This window comes from Miniopterus schreibersii (genome assembly GCF_964146895.1).
Source record: "Miniopterus schreibersii genome assembly, chromosome: 4".
Classification (NCBI taxonomy): domain Eukaryota; kingdom Metazoa; phylum Chordata; class Mammalia; order Chiroptera; family Miniopteridae; genus Miniopterus; species Miniopterus schreibersii.
In genome coordinates this window covers 60,107,226-60,124,417 of record NC_138105.1, presented here as the reverse complement: position 1 = coordinate 60,124,417, position 17,192 = coordinate 60,107,226, and the positions used below count along the sequence as shown (strand labels likewise).

Below are 17,192 nucleotides of genomic sequence, written 5' to 3'. Positions count from 1 at the left end.
TAAGCTGATAAAGCTGCAGTTTTTCACTTCCTATCTTGAACTGATTCCTTGACCTCTGACTTATAAAACTGCAGGTTTTCATTTCACCATCTCAGACCGAATCTGTCACCTCCAGCTAGCTGATAAAGCTGCTGGTTTTCACTAATAGCCCTCAAAACAAGCTCACCATTCCCACAGGGAAAGCTAAGGGATTGGGCAAAGGGGAGGAGGCATAGCCCTAAGCAAGAAGACCACAGACTCATGGCTATTTGGATGCAGGAGCAGTTTTTCAAGATTAAACACTTCTCAATTTGTTGTATGCTTTTGGTCATTTTCCAGTGTCTTGAAATGGTTGGTTTTGACAACTCTGTCTAGTCTCATATTTGTTTTCTTCGGAAGGGAATTGCCCAACTTCTCACACCACTGTTCCTGAAGTGAATCTTGGACTGGGTTATTTTGATGTTTCTTCCACTCAAATATTCTATTGCCCACAGCTTTTGATTTGGATCAGAAATATGCTGGTGTTGGGAGGCTGGTGAAGACACATGGAAGGAGAGCTCCGAATTTTGCATAAGTCACCTCAAATGTGCAAAAATAAATGAGGAAGCCAGTGAAGCTGAACCCTGAACTGAGGGGGTTTCAGAGCCAGGGTCTAGTCTCACTGTAGCCCAAGAGCTCTCTCTGAGGTTCTCTAACAAAGGAGTCTAAAAGGGCCTCCCCTACGATATCTCAGTGCTTCCCATTTTCTCCCTGGGTCCTTCCCCCACCTCCTCTCTGCCATTCTCATGGATTCTGTGGCTCTCTCAGAGTGAAAATGGCTAAAATTAACTTTCACTTCTGCTCAGACATCTGAAACCCAAGAGCAAGATCATTTCCTTGTTCTTTTCTGAGTAGCTACAGGAATCGTTTCTGGGGTGTTTTTTTCCGACCCCTGTCTGTTGAAGGTGCACAAAAAGATGAACTTTTTTTCCAGACCACACAAGGCCAGCTTACCCTGAGCCTCCTCTCCCTGTAAACTCTCACATCCCTTCTTATTCCAACCTCAATGAAATAAATGAGGCAAAAGTCAGAGGAAAATGAATTTTCTCCTTAGGATAGAGTTCCTGTTTCCCACTTATATTCTCTGTATCCTCAGGCCCAAATATATAAAAGTTGTCCAAAAGTTGTCCAAAAGTCACTTATTTAGTCCCCACTGGTAAAAACACTAGACATAACTAGTCAACATCACTGGACCCCTGTTCAGTAAAAGATTTGACTTAGGTATCTGCCTCTAAGCATTTGTAGGATTCTAAGACACAAATCATGTTCAAAGCCATCTCCTTGGTAACTTCTTCCTAATAATCCCTGCTGGAGTTATCGCCCCTGCCTCTATTCTAATACTGTGCCTTGTGGAGGCATCCATGACTGCACTTACTATACCCCATTATAACTGTCTGGTGGAGCCCTTCCAGGGTTCCTTAGGCTGAATCCCTCAGGGGAGAGTTGTGCCTATTTATATCCTTACCCCCGGCTCTAGTATGTGCTTACCACAGAGCAGACATTCACAAAATTTGTTGTGCCAATTGAATTAAAACAACAGAACTGAATAATCTCATCTCAAATCAAGTTTTTGAATTATAAGTTTAAGCATGTCGATATTCTCTCAACTTGTGTTTAATGCTTAGGTCCAACTCTCAGGTGTTGAATATAATAATAAATTAATAATAGCTACACTTCACTAAGCACAGCTGGTTCTGGACACTATTCTGGGCCCTTTGCCACCCAGGGTAGAAGAAGACAAAGCAGTTTGAAAGATCAGATTTGGGACTTTGATTAAACATATTTACATCAGCTACCAGTTCTTTGGAGTTTACTAAATTCTAAATATCATCATAGACACTTTTATGCATTAATCTACTTATTCTCACAAAAACCTTTCAGGGAAATTAAGCAGATTGTTTCCAAGGAGCCCTAGGACCCAAGAGCTCTATGTTGCTCTGAACATCTGTCAAAAAGCTCTGCTCTACCAGGAACTCACAGCAAAGCATTGTCTTAGTCCTGAAATCCAAGCAAAGAAACTCCATGAGGAAATTGAGACCATGGACTGTGGTCCCAGGCCAGGGGTAGAAGCAGGTCTATCTGAATTCCATCTCCCCAGGGTCCCAGGCATAAAGGCAGGAGAAGAGCCACCCATTGGCTTCCTTTGGACCATGGATCAGAAGGCGGGTAACCAAAAAAAACCCAATTAAATTAAATTAAAAATTTTTAAAAAGAAAGCAGTGACCAGTGGCTCACCTGTCTGGCTGGACCAGCAAGTCTCATGAGATCATCTCAGCAACCTTCTTGGTGCTGTCCCTCGGCTGGTGGAGTCCAGGACAGCACCTCACCACTCTAGACGTTTAAGGTCCTTTCCTCATATCCGCCATCATTCTCTACTCCTTTGAGTTTTCATAGCCAAGTGAAGTAGCACATTGAAGAGGCTCTGAGAGCAGAATCAATGACCGACTAGAGTGCTAAGAAAAACAAAACACGGGAAAGTAGCATTGATTGAGAGCCAATTCTGTGCCCCTCCGCACACCCATTCCATCATTTGTGCTCAAGTATGTCATGGGCCAGGTATTACCAGCACTATTGGGAAAACCAAACCAAACCAACAAGGCTGAGAGGATGGTGGCCCTGGCTCACACAGATAGCACCAGGCAGCGGATTCCACGCTCTTTATTTTCTTGCAGATAAATATTGCAAGGCAGAGCAAAATACCTGAGAGAGTTAGCTGGAAGGTTTACTAACTCTGCCAGGCTCTCACAGGAAAAACACCACCCATGCTGGTAAACCAAAACTCCAAGAGAAAACTTTCTAGGGGCACAGGAGCACAGTGACAAATGTGGTCCAGAGCCAGAGAAAGACCAGCTGCTCTTGGTCCTTCCTCATGGGCTGTTCTGGGGCAGCGGTGCCCATTGGACCCCGTGAGCACATGGAAGCTTTTGAAGTGCTCGGGAGGGGCGGGGCTCCTTGGGGGCGGCTAGTGCAGCTCTGACCACAGAGCGGAGAGCCTGCCACCTCTGCCTGGTGCTTGCTGTGGGTAGGAAGCCACGAGCTATGTGAACTGACTGAGACCATTGAGATGGGCTTCTCCTTTAGGATTACATCAGGAGTTGCTGGTTAGAGTTAGAAGACCGCTGCACCACAAGGATGCTGGAATTTGAAGAGCTGTGGTGAAAAGCCACCGAGCGTTGCCAAGGTAAGACTCTGCATCTTCTGCCTTCTAGACCATATAATTTCCTTAAACTGTGCAAACAGTGCTCTGAGGACCGTGGTTGAGAAAGCAGGCAGGAACATCACTATGGATATCATAGATGGAGAGAGAAAACACTAATATGATCTGAGCCACAACAATGAATAGACTGTTCTATCGTTGGTTCGTTTTCATTTTAGAGAGTTTTTTTTGATTTATAAAAGTTCATCCAGGGTAGATTCTGCTTCTTGGGCTTTTGAAACTGGAAAAGGCAGTGAATGCCACAGAAGAAAGACGGACAAGGCTGTGGGTTGGGGATATGGGTGGGCACACACATGCCAGCTGCGGGGGCTCCAAGCAAGTTACTCTGAGTCTCTATAGCAGAGGGTAATGATATCTACAGGGCAGAGCTGATAGAGGCTAGTGTGATGTATGGGGAGCGTCTGGCTCAAGGTCAATGATTGGTTGTTACTTTTGTTTTATTTTGTTAGGTTTTGAAAAAGGTTTTCCATTTTATAGCCACTGGGGGTGAGGTGAGGGAAAAGGTTTACTGATGACTTTTTTAGCTAAGAGACCTATTTGGCCAACCTTGGAAAGAAAAGAACAGTTGATAACATACTTTGAAAGGATTTTTTAACGTCTAGGGTTTTGACAACCTTTCTAGTCATTTTCTAATTGGCCACTGCTTTCACTCTCAACTATCCACATTACCAAGGAACTAAAGAATTGCTATCATTGTGCTTCCATAGTTATGGAGGAGAATTCTGCATAATCTATACGTAGATACTCCTCTTTCTTGGATAGGAGCTGGATTCCCCTCCCCTTGAACGAGGCCTGGACGTGAAGATGGAAAGAGAAAAACAGAAACTCTGTAGTAGTGAATCCTGGCAGACACCACCTGTAGGCAGGTGATCAAAGTTAAGGTCCTGAGGGATAAGTCATGTATTGTGTAACTTCTGCTATGATACTGGGAGAAAATACTTCACCTCTGTTGCTGTTCTTTCCCCAAATGCACAGCCCCAGTCTAGTCATGAAAAAACATCAGACAAACCCAAATTGAGGGACAGCCTATAGACCATTTGACCTTCAAATTTGTCATCAGAGGAGAGTAAGGAGACAGGACAAATTCACATCCTGGATTGGATTGAATCCTAGAACAACAACAAAAGTCACTAGTGAAAAATAGGTGAAATCTAAATAAAGTCTAATATTTTCATTGATATCATTGTACCAATGTGAATTTCTTAGTTCTGGCAAATGTACCATGGTGGGTAAGATGTTAACATTAGGGGAAGCTGAGTGAAGAGTGTATGGGTAGTCTCCATACTCTCTTTGTAATTTTTCTGTAAACCTAAAATTATTCTAAATTAAAGGGCCAAAAAAAAAAAAAATTTATACTTGCCCTGCCTTAGAGCAGAAGAGGTCAGAATCTGAGCATGCTTAGGAAAACTGGCCTCCATGGCCCCATGGTCCCCACTACCTCTTTGAACATTCTGGAACATAGCAGACCTTTTGCATTTTCTACCATTCTCTCTTCCAACTTCCACCTTATTCCAGGAAAGCTCTATATATTTCCCTCTCTTGATGACATCTCTCATCAATCATTTATTTTCTCATTCAGTGCACATGTTTTGAGCCCTCAGTCTGTGTCAAGGGTGTTAGAGCCAAGTACCCCCCCCCTCCCCTTTATCAGCCCAGCAGAACTCACTGGTTTGGATCAGGCTCTCAGGCCTCAAAGTGCATGCCCAGCTGCCCAAACCTGACCCTCCTCGGTTAGGAAGCAGAAGGCCAAGAGTGGAGGCAAGTGAGGGCCCAGACTCTGCATAGAATACCTGGATGGAATCTGTTGTCCTCTGAGCTCAGTCATCCCCACGGAATCTGTGCCCAGCTAAGCAACTCTGAGCTGTGCTGGGAAATACTCCCTTTGAGGGAAGCCGTGGCTTTAGGGACCTAGAGTGGGACTCTAGGGGCCAGTTCTTGCTTGAGTGACAACCTGACCTTGGGAGCCCACTCTAGTGCCCTAGAATCTGCAGCAGCCAGATGAGGCTGCCAGGGGCCAGGATCTTTGCCTGTGAGTTTCAGGTGTGTGGGAAGGTGACAGGAATGCAGAGAAGCTTGACACCCTGTCCCCACTCCCTGACCCCTACCCCACAGACACAGCAGAGCAGGTGTGCCCTTCAAAGCTGATGTCTCAACCAGATTACAGAGATGCTTCAGAAACAGGGGAGAAAGAAGAAAGAATTATGAAGCCACAGGAAGACAGCACTTAGATGAAAATCACGACACTTAGATGAAGATAAAAACTAGAGCTATGATTACAACTGGGTCTAAACTATCTTTCCTGGCCCATCTCCTGCTCCCTACACTGCCAACCTGTATGCCTTGACTACACCAGCCATGCACTGCTTCCGGAATGCACCAGCTGTGCTCCTGCTTCTGCCTGGGATCCTCTCCCCACTTTCTCATCTAGGCAAGTCCCACTGTTCTCATTCTAGGGACCAGCACCAATGTCTTCTCTTCTACCACCAGTGCCCAAATCCATGAATGCAATGGGAAGAGTTGCATCCAGCCCCAAGGCCAGATGTGAGAACTAAATTGAACAGGACCATCATAGCATCTCCTCTGGACCTGAGCTCCTCCAGGACAGGGACCTGGTCTTCCCTCTGTTCTCTGAGTCCCAGCGCCCAGAACTGCCTGGCACAGGGTAGGCACCCTGTGAAATGGTTCTTGAGTGAAAGAAACAAGGACAAACTCTTGAATGCAAGTGAAGATTAAGACATGAGGAAGAAAGCTTGGAGGAGGAAAAGCATGTAAATGTACTGATCACTCTTAGCAACAATGAGCTCCAGTGCCATTGCCACATGGGAATTTTAACAGAGGCCTTTGCAGAAGGAGATGGCCATATGGACCAGAGGAAGGTGCTGGGCCTTGGTGCCAGCCAGTTCTACACCAGGACCTGGCTCTGTCACTTGCCACCTGGAGGAGTGTGAGCAAATGACCTAGCTCTCTAAAAAATGGGAACAGTTGCATCCAGCCCCAAGCACAAATGTGAGAATTAAATTGAACAAGACCATCATAGCACAGAGCCTGAGACATAGAAGAGACTCTGCCATGGGCACTACTGCCCCCACATGACCTCCCCATGGGCCACTGTGTGGTTCATGCTTCCTCACAAAGGGCTGGTCCTTCCAAGACCGCGGTGGCTCTCTCGGGTGCTGTGTCTTCTCTGGCTTCTGTGCACCTTGATGCCTGGGCTGCTGGGCCAGGATCATGTTGAGGCAAGCAAGTCACCCAAGGTACAAAATTTAAGAAGGTTCTGACCCTCAGTATCACTCAAGTGCAGGGAATTTGCATGTATGTTCATGTAGTGCCTACAAGGGTATGAGATGATCTGCGCTTAATGAATTAAGTCGAGTTCTGACTTCTGTGACCGTGGACCCCTGATGAGTTTCATGGGTCCCATGATGTCCCTGAACTTGTATGCAAGCTTTTGTGGACATGCACACCGTTTGCAAAGAGTGTTTATGGCTTCCATAAGATTCCCAAAAGGATTTGCCAACCCCAGAATATTTGGAACCACCAAGTCCGATATTTACTAAGGATAATTTAATATTATCTCTCAGTGTGTTATGGATACAAGAAAGTGGAAAGAATTTGGGTGTAAGGAGTAACTAAGATAAGGCAGCCATGCCTGAGAGGTCTTGTAGCATAGAGGTTGGACACTCGGCCTTGTGACCAGAAGGCCTGAGTTCAAGGTTCAGTCCTACCACTTCCTGGCTGTGTGACCTTGGGCAAATCACCAGATATCTTCATGAAATAACTCTCTGCTGGCAGCCTTACCTACCAGTCGACTAGATGATTGCCAGGTCCCAGGAACTCACCTCTCCCACTGCTGTCCATCCATATGTGGCTGGCAAGGTCTTCCTAAAGCTCCAGTGGGGCCCTGTGACCTCCTCAGGGTAAAAAAAATACCCTTAATGCCTGAGAACAAAGCCCAGGACCCTGAGACCAGACAGTCTGGGTCTCCTTTCCCAGTTTCTCTCCTGGCATCCTCCAAGCAGCTGGGTGCAGCAGTCTTGTCCCTAGGGACTCTGGTGCCCATCACATCTCAGAGCCTGCTCCGAAAATGCCCATCTCCTTGAGGAGAGCTCCTGTGTATGCCTGAAGTCCCAGTGCTAAAGTCTCACCCTCCCAAGCTTTTCTGTAGCTGTTCCTCTTGCCCTGGCCCAGACACCACCAGGCTTGGCATGTGGCTCTTTCTGCTGGGCCTGGAGGGAGCTGGAGTAGAAAGAACTTTGAACTTCCTACCAGGTGGACATGGCTCTCTACCCTAGCTCTGCATTTACACCCGATTGCCTCGCCAGTTCCCAGTCACATAACCAGAGAGCAGAGTGCCTTCCTGAGCTCATACAGATAGCCTGTGACCAACATGGCCCTCAGGTCAGAACTCCTCACCCCTCACCTCTCTGTCTGGCCACCTGCGGGGCATCTCTAAGGCAGCCGTGTATCCGCCTTGAAGTTCTCCCGTGTCCCTTTTGCAAACCTAAGGGGAAGACAACGCAGTGCTGAATCTGTCTCCTTCCTTTATTCTTTTTTACCTTCCCAAGGTCACACATATTCTTGGGGACACTCAGAGAAATGTAGTTGGTTCATTTGTCATTTCCAAAAAAAGCGCCGTTTTCAAGAACAATGACACTAAGGAGAACTTTTGAAACTGTTGACAATGACACCAGCTTCCTAGAAGGTAAGAGAATGGGTTGGGCAAGTTTATTATGAAGGTGCTTCTACCTCTGGAAGAACATCTGGTGGGCTCAGGGAAGTCATGACAGAGAGCAGGCCCGTGGGGGGTGGGTATGAATCTCAGTCCACAGATAGAACACCTAGTCTGATCATCTCAGTTTCTGCTGGGTAGTGGGAAATAAACCCAGTGAACTCAGAATGCTCCCTTTTCTCCAGGGTCAGATGCATGGGAGGCTCAGAAGGCTCAGGACTTTGGAGGTGACCCACTTGGTCTTTATTGTCGATCCGAACAAGCCTCTGCTAGGATGTCTCAGTGCCGCCTCTGCCCGTGTCAGGCCTTCTCTCAGGACTCCGGGCCACAGCCTGGGTGCAGGAACCATCATGCCACTCCCATGCCACTCTGGGTCATGGGACTCCCAATGAGGCCCCCTGAGCCCTGGTTGGCCCAGACTGACTTGCAGCATTTCTCTCAGTTTGTCTACATTGTCTGGTCTAATCCAAGAAAGTTCTCTTATCTCTACTTTCTGCTTCCCTGTGGCAATGGCTTGAATGTGGGTGAGGGGCAAAATAATATAAACTGGTAAAAGTAAGAACATCCATTCATATCTCAAAAGACACTCTACCTGAGGCAGAAGCAGCGTGTCAGCAACACTGGGATTGTCAAGCTTTGATAATTTTTCCAACAGAGACTACGAATGGGAACTTTGTTTATAAACTGTCTCAACAAAGTTGGGGAGCTGTGTGAGCACCTGCAGAATGAGAGGAGTAAAGGGGGAAGGGAGCAGGGGCAGGATTAGGGAGGAAGGGCTGTTTGCCAACTAGTTCAAGCTGGGGGAGGAATAGACATGGGGATTTTGAGAGAAGGAAGCAGAGTGTCCTACCTTCCTGCTTGTGGCAGACTCTGCCCTTGGGAATGATCCTATATCTAGTAGGTCTGGCCTGAACCACCAGCAGGATGTTGAGATTTGGGTAGATGCCCGTCGATCCCCTGAGGAGGGCAGGTGTGGCCGCCCTGGTTGGAAGTGAGACACCACCCACGCCCCAGCTGCTAAGAGCTATTAGAATAAGGGAAATCAATGCTTGAAAGGAACTTTAAAGGCACAGGAGCCTGGCGACCCCAGTGGAGTGAAAACGTCCAGCTCAGGACACCGCAGGTGTTTAGAATTTAGGAGTGGCTGATCAAAAAATTCCAGTGGTTGGGCTTGAGGGTTTGTGAGGATAAGTGTCCATGTGGAAATAAAGGCCTGAGGGTGCAGATAGCAATAGGAAGACAGGACAGTCCTCAAATTAGGACAGGAGCAGGAATCTGGAACCAGGAGGGGGAGGAAAGCAGGAGCCCTGGGAATGGCTTGCCCAGGGGTGGCAGGCTGTGCCAAGATAGTTTTGTCCTCAAGACTGCATTTCTGCAACTGGGCCCTGGCCTTGCTGTCTTGGCCAGGTGACTCCCTCTCTCTGGGCTTCAGGTTCCAACCCTGCCAAGCAAGGAGGTAGGCTAAACAGCCTCTGAGCAATCCTTCCAGTCAATCCTTTGATGGGGCTACTCTCCACGTAAGGCACACTGGTTGAATCTGAAGTAGCTGCCAGTACTCAAGTGCCAAGAAATGTGCCACAGGCTTTGTGCACATGAGTTCACGTTGTCCCCACAACAGCCCCATGATGATGTCAGGAACCAGCCAGGGCTCCAGACTGGAAGGCCCAAACCCAGATGCAGGCTTAGTTCTGTGTGACTCCAAAATCAGTGTTCTGACCTCTCCATTAGTCGGTCTATTAATCGCTCATTGTGTGTGGAGCACTGATCCAGGCACTACAGGAAGGCAAGGGGAGCGCGTTACCCATGTCGAGGTGAGCACTGCATGCATGCTGTGAAATCGTCCCCAGCTTGCTGTCGTAAGCATGGCAACTGCGTGTAATGAAAAGCCAGGGACAGAGGAGCTCAAGACCTGTTCACACATCATCTGGGAAACCTCTACCCGAGGAAGTTTCTATTCCTTCAGGAGGCACCTGGCACACTCTTGCCTGAAGAAACAGCCCCCTAGAGAAGGCCTGTCCCATCCTTGGCAGGGTCAGTACATGCCAACTTCCCTTACCCTTTCTTGGTGGGCATCATTCCTGTATGCCCAGTAGTTCAGCCTCCTTGCCATCGCCTTTCATTTCTCTATTGCTCCCCCATCTGTCCACCCATTGGCATCAGTCCTCTCATGAACTCCCCATGCCTCGTGGTCTCCGGGCCCTGGAATTGTCAGGGGTCGGTCATTACTTACCGTGACATGCTCGGTAAGCTAAACCCCCGATGGGCCCTGCAGGTGCAGGAACGAGAGTTGCTGTGAAGTCAGACACATACACCCATCCTTCTCACCCCAACTGGACTGTGACGGGGCTGTCACCCAGATCCTGCCACGCTCTCAGAACCATCAGATGAGGAGCCGTAGAAGGAGCCAGGGCAGCCCTGCGTCCGCTGAGAGCTTTGGGAAGGAAATGTCACATGTACAGGACGCTGGCCAGCCCCTGTTCTTACTGTTCGTGTCCCCCCAGCGGCAGGCGCCGGAGCCCAGATGTGAGGGAGGGTTAGGGGCTTGGCCTGAGGGGACTGAGCTAGGCCTTGACGGCAGAGCTGCCCTGCAGCCTGCGCTACAGCCTGAGACGCTTTTACTTAGGAGGCTCCAGACTAATGATCAGCGTGCTGACCGTGACCCTTAGGAAGGTCAAGTGGCCTCATGGAGGAAGCTGCTGCCACTCCTGTGTGTTACACTGCAGGAAGCTTTCCAGTGATTTTCTCTGGGTGACTGTTGTGAGAGTAGCTAACCTCCCAGCACCCAAGGGATCCCCTTGGGGTTCCCATGACTGTTTCCAGCACGAGCAAATGGCAGCCAGGCCCCAGCTTGACATGGAAGCGACTCTAACGTCTCCCACCAGGACCCAGTCTGTGGCCCTGGACAAGTCATTTCCTCTGTGCACCAGCTTACTGGTGGGTGATGTGAATCTGAAACTCAGAGGCTCGCGTAGATTTAGACCTAAAATTCCTAATGCTGTTTGCAAGGGCCAGCCTCCCCATCAGACTCGGATGCTGAGGACCTAACCCGTGAAGGGTCTGCTGGGAACCCAGGCGGACGCTGGGAACGATGAAGGCGCGCTGCCTGCAGGATCGGGGTTTGTGCTTGCGGGGCCTGCAGAGCTCTGACCGGGACTTCGAGGCCCGGGCTGCCTCCTCAGCCTGCTCATGAGACAAGCAAAGATCTGGGCTGCTCTCGAGATTGGCTGCAGCCATTTGGAAGAACAGGCTGATTTTATACGGCTTTATCATTTATTTCTTTACTTTAAAACAGTAAAAATTACATAATACCAAAAAATTTTTTGAAAACAGATACAAGCCATTAATAATTCCACCAGCTTCACATTTTTACCCAAGAACTGCTTGTCTTGGTTCACATGATACATTTTTTCATCGCTGGAATCGTGAAACATTTATGACTTCGGATTCTGCTTTTTTTTCTTCCTTGGTTTTTTTCATCACAGCATAGACATCTTTCCCATGGCTGCCTGTCTTCACACTGATCCCTTTTGAGGCTGCAATAATATTTCATTGTATTAACTCTATTTCACCGTTTCAACTTGACATTTAGTCACTTCCTTTTTTTCAAACACTAGAGAGAAATGTGATTAAAAACAAAATAAAGTGTAGCTTGCAGAGGAGTTCTGAACAGCACGGTGCTGCTGACAACCATTCTTTCCTAATCCCGTCAAGGAACGACAATGACACGGAGAGATGAAATGCTCCTTTGGGGAGTGGAGTGGGGTGGACTTTGAATTGCGTGGTGACAGTGGCTCAAGTTTTTCATCTTCTCTCATTTAGTTCCCTTGTTGTCAACAACTATATTTGCTGGCCAGGATTACTGATGTGGTCTTTGGCCAGAGAACAGACTTTCCTCTCAGTGAAATGAAATGACTCATAAGGAAACAAAACCCAAGGGTTTGGCCTCATTCGTCCCATAGTTTAAACCAAAGCTCTTAATCAGAGGTCCATGAATCGTTGTGGGTGGGAAGGGGTCCTGAAACTGCACAAAATTTGACATGTATGTGCATAAGTGTCTTTTCTGGGGAGAGCATCTGTAGTCTCAGCAGATTCTCAAAGTAGACTCTGACCCCAAAAATGTTTTCAAAAACAACTGATCTCTCTCCTCTTTCTCTTTCTCCTCTCTGCCCCCTGACTCCCCACCCCACCCCGTCTTTGGGAGCCTGGATGTAAAATGAAGAATCCTAAAAATACGTGTCTACATACAGAGCTCTAGTCATGGGTTGGAGAACATATTATGCCCGATTTAAGGATGAGAAAACTGAGGCTCAGAAGTGCATCTAAGGGTGCACAGCTGGCATGTGGGGAGTTTGGATTTGAACACAAGTCTGCCTCGCTGCCAAGCCTCTGTGTGCACGCTCATTAGGCCAAAGTACCTTTTGGTTAAGAGAGTCGCTTCTATTTTTACTTCTTTAACCAAAGGTAATTGCAAAAGTGTTAAAGAGACTCTGCCATGATTAAGGCCACCCGTGGTTCTTAACTAAAGGAAATGTTTTGGCATTTTTTTAAAGCCTTGCATTTCTCTCCAAGGAGTCGGGCTGACACAGAAATATTTGTGGCTGGTTAACTGTTCTTTCCTGCTATAAGTATTAACCATAGGAGGTGAACTGTGTTTATCAAACTGAAATGTTATCGCTCAAGATTTAAGGAGACAAAGTAACGGTGAAATTCAAGAGACCAAACCCAACAATTCAACCCAACGGGTGGGAGACCTCAGCCCACAATTTCCTAAACACCACTGGGCCTTTTCAAACATATGTTTTTATTAACAACAAACTGTTTGGCACCAGTAAGTGACTTTAGCTATCTAAATGTGTTTGATTTCCTTCTCTCTTAGTAATCCTTTCCTAAATCTTCTTAAACTCAAGCGTGTATACCTGGAGGCAAAGAAAATGGGGCCTAATTCAATTTCATGTCTCCCTGTTTCCTCAGGGAATCTGCTAAATTAACCACTTATTATCACTGAAAATCGGCAGCCTTTAAAGGAGAAAGGCTTTCTGAACTATGGGAAAGAAACCTGCAGCAAAGAGTAAATTTTTATTCCATCTTGAGCATCTTAGATGTAATACATTAAACATTAGATCATTGTTGCCTTGTTGACCCCAAAGTTTTGACTGACGATCAATAATCAGGGTATAGAATAACGCTGGCTTTGATATAAATGACCTTTTTCTACCAATGTCTTGGTAAATTAATCTGTTTACTCTTCAGGACAGTGGGTTATTGAGGGAAGGTGGATAAATAGATATTTATTTATGTTTAGGTTTTCCCCAATTGATTGAATGATTGATTCACTTATTCATTCATTCAAAAGGAGAGAAAGATTTGTTGTATATCTAATGTTTCAAATGCTGAGGTGGGCCCCGAGGATACCAAGATGATAAAACCAAGTAGCCCCTTCCCTTGAGACACTCACAAGGAGTCTCATCTAGAAGGCAGATTGTGGCTGATGTATATGAAGTGCTGTGAGCCAGCACTTGTTTCTTGATGGTTTGGAGTTGCTACTATAATATGTTAATTACTGTGCCTTGCTATAATAATAATGACTGACATTTACTGAGCGCTTACTATGTGTTAAGCTACCCTCTTAAGTACTTTATATGTATCATCTTATTCAATATAAAATCATCCTGAAACTTCCTTTCATAAAGATTTTTGGTCTTTGTGCCTTTGCCTCACCTCACTGATAAATCCAGATTATTCACTTTCAAGGTTTTCTGGGCAACATAACATGATTGTCTTTCTAAAAAATTAATTACTTATTCAAGAAAGGTTGAAGCAAGTTTCTCTCAAAAAACTTTTATTTTGCTCTAGATAAAATATTTGTTTTCATGCTTTATCACAATTTACCTGATTCCTCACCTCCATGCCCACCGCCTGGATTAGCCTCTGGTGTTGAACCCTAGCAGAGTGCATGCTTGGGTCCCAGAGAGTGTCCACACGCTGGGCCTGGCTGAGGCTGCTGACCATCCTGTGTGGTTGGCTCAGGAACCAGGACCCTCAACTTTTAAAGTGCATGCCACTGAGTTGGGAGGTAGACGTGGCAAAGGCAGGGGAAGGAGGTTGGGGGTGGCAGAGGTGAAGATTGGTGATTCATGGATCATGAAGAAGGCAGAGAGGGAGTTGAGAGAAGATAAACCAGAGCATCTCTCCTAAAAGGATCTCCGTGTACCTGCCTCAAGCTCCTTTGGGAAACAAGAATGCAGGGGCAGGACCATCTCCACGGCCCATCTTCATTCTCTACAGCTCTGAGCAGAACCCATGTTACCACTTAGACCCTGCTGTTCCTCTGGGTTCCCCATAAATCTACAGCGGAATGATGGGACAGCTGGGGGCCACATGGAGATAATCCATCTAAAGCCCACCTCTTACAGATAAGGGGACCGAAGCAATGAGGTGAAGTGACTCACCCAGGATTGCATCTTGGATAATCCAATGATGCCTTCAGACATTACCAGATGCTCAAGTGCCCACTGAACAGCCACAAAAAGATAGATGTGCTCAGAATGGTTGTGAGCATTTATTAAATTTCATGTTATTTAAGCCTAGTGAGCTGGCAGACCAGGGATCCCATATTGTATACCAAGGCTCTGTACGAAGGCCACTGCGGGTAACCAGAGCAGCCCACTACCCAGCCCAGCCGGACTGCAGAGTCTACCGTAACTTGGAAGAGTCTGTGCCTTGGAGAGTATTTAGCTCATTGGCCTGTCTTTTGTAAGGGAAATATTTGGGATTTTTTTATAGGTCACAGTGGCTGTGGTATTTTATGATATTGAACCTGATAAAACCTGTAATAAATATCCAAAAGAAATTGAAAGCAGGGTCTCAGAGAGATGTTTGTACACCCATTTTCACAGTGGCATTATTCAACTAGCCATGGTTGAAGGAGTAAATAATGGATGAGCAAATTATCACATATACCTAAAATGGGGCATTATTCAGCCTGATAAAAGGAAGGAACTTTGAACACATGCCACACATGGATGAACCTTGAGGACATTGTGCTAAATTAAATAAGCCAGACACCAAAGGACAAACTCTGAATGTTTCCACTTATATGAACTGTCTATAATAGTCAAATTCATAGAGACAGAAAGTAGAATGGTGGTTGCCGGGGGGTAGCAGAGTGGAAAATGAGTTTTTCTTTAATGGGTATGGAGTTTCAATTTTGCAAGCCAGAAAAGTTTTGGAGATTGGTTGCACAACAGTGTGAAGATACATAACATTACTTAAAAATTAAGATGGTAAATTTTATGTAAGTGTATTTTACCAAAAGGAAAATTTTTGAAAAGAGATAGAGTAGAAGACATGTAAGTGCATTTGTTGCTTGAGGTAGGGTAAGAAATGCTTTCTGAACCTTTGTTTCGTGGTGTGGGTGCCGTGTGCATATGTGCAGCTAGGTATGTTCTATCTTATGACGTTCAGTGTATTTCTTACTGATGGTCATAATGAAAAGAAAGAAGAAAAAGAATTTTGGCAAACACTGTGGTGGATGACCTCAGACCACATGGCACAGTGAAGCCCCCTCCACCCTACCCCCAGGCTTGTGGTTCAGCAGAAAGCCGCTCAGGAGAATAGCTGCTGTTGCTCTATTGCTGTCAGCTCCCAAGGGACCTTCTTCCTGATCCATTTAAGAAACACTTGTTAATGTCTATTGAGAGAAAGAAAATCTAGAAGGTCTTGTACATTCTCTGTCTCCTCCTATTTTCCCAAGAAAACTCCATGGATGTGAGAGAGAAAGGAAATAACAAGTATTCAGCATACTCAACTGTGGAAGGAGGGAAGGAAGAAAGGCAAGGGGGAAAAGGGGAGGGGGAAAGAAAGAGGAAGGAAGCATGTGGGAATAAAGATGGAGCGGGTCTAGATTTCTAAGCCTTGCAGATTTTATATAAACCCTCTGTAATTTTAGGAAGTTAAAAGCCTCCTTGGAAGCGTTCCCAGGGCTTGGGCAGGGAGCTTGAAATTTCGAGCTTGTTCTGTAGAAGCAGCAAGGGAAAGCACCCCATGCCGCTGGGCCTCAGGAGTGCAAGCTTGGTGTCCTGCTGGAGGAGACGTGGCTGGGAACTGCCCTGCAGCTGTGCCCTGGCAGACATTGTGGAGGGAACCTAATGAAAGTGAAAGAGAGGGGTTTAATGAAGCAGCTACCATTAGCACCTGGTCTGTAACTTTTAGAAAGTGCTGCTCATAAGATGCCTGAGCTTCTCACTGTGGCTTCCAGATGAGGAGCGTGAGCTCGACGAAGGGGAGGCAGAGCACTGACTTAAGTGCACTCCTTGCGATGTAAACCCCTACTCTTCCTGTGGTCCGGGGAAAAGTGACAACAATAGTTCTGGGCCTCGAGGGGAAAGGGTGATAGACTAAAATGGGGGCGGGTTTTCATCCTGACACATCATTTACTAACCCTGAAGCTTAGCACCCTCCACTCCCAAACCTCACAGGGCTGTTGCAAGGACCAAATTTGATGATACATTCTGTTGCCACTATAGATATTCATTAGGATGGATGCCATATTAGAAGAGGAGCCATCCATTCATTCAAAAATATCTGTGTACTCTTATTACAGGTACTGGAGTTACATCCATGGACAAAACAAGGCCTGTCCTCCCCGGGCTCACCTAGTGGTGGGAGGAGACAGATACTAAACAAATCAGTAAATCTATAGTGTCAGGTGGGGATCAGGACTACGGAGTAAAATAAATCAGAATGGAGTGCCTGGGGTGGGTGGGTTTGTGTTATTTTGAAAGGTCAGGAAAGGTCTCTCTGCTAATCAGGTGACATTTAAGTGGAGGCCTGAAGGAGGTGAAGGAGTCGGCAATATCTGACGAAGAATGTTCTAGGCAGAGAGAGAGCAAGTACAAATACCCTGAAGTGAGGGTGTGTAAGGAAGCTGGTGTTCTGGGAGCAGAGTGGACAAGAGGGACAGTTGTAGGAGATGAGAGAGGAGAGGAGGGTGAAGATTAATTCTAAGGACTTTGGATTGTGTGTGTGTGTGTGTGCTTGTGAAAATATCCATGACATAAAATTCACCATTTTAAGTGCATAGTTCAGTGGCATTAAGTACATTCACACTGTTGTGCAATTATCACCACAATCTATTTCCAAAACTTTTTCATCTTTCCCCGCTGAAACTCTGCACCCATTTATTATGGGCTGAACTGTGCTCTTCCCCCATCCCCAATTCATATGTTG

General features: G+C 46.4%; 1 protein-coding gene across 1 annotated transcript in view; it reads left to right on the top strand.

Annotated features, from left to right (window-relative positions):
- The first annotated feature begins 2,982 nt into the window (after positions 1-2,982).
- The window catches only part of BLK (BLK proto-oncogene, Src family tyrosine kinase), a 45,663-nt gene continuing 31,453 nt past the window's right edge, over positions 2,983-17,192 (top strand). The window contains exon 1 of the mRNA XM_081136066.1: positions 2,983-3,199. The gene's annotated coding sequence lies outside the window, so the exon portion shown is untranslated. The remainder of the gene's footprint in view (positions 3,200-17,192) is intronic.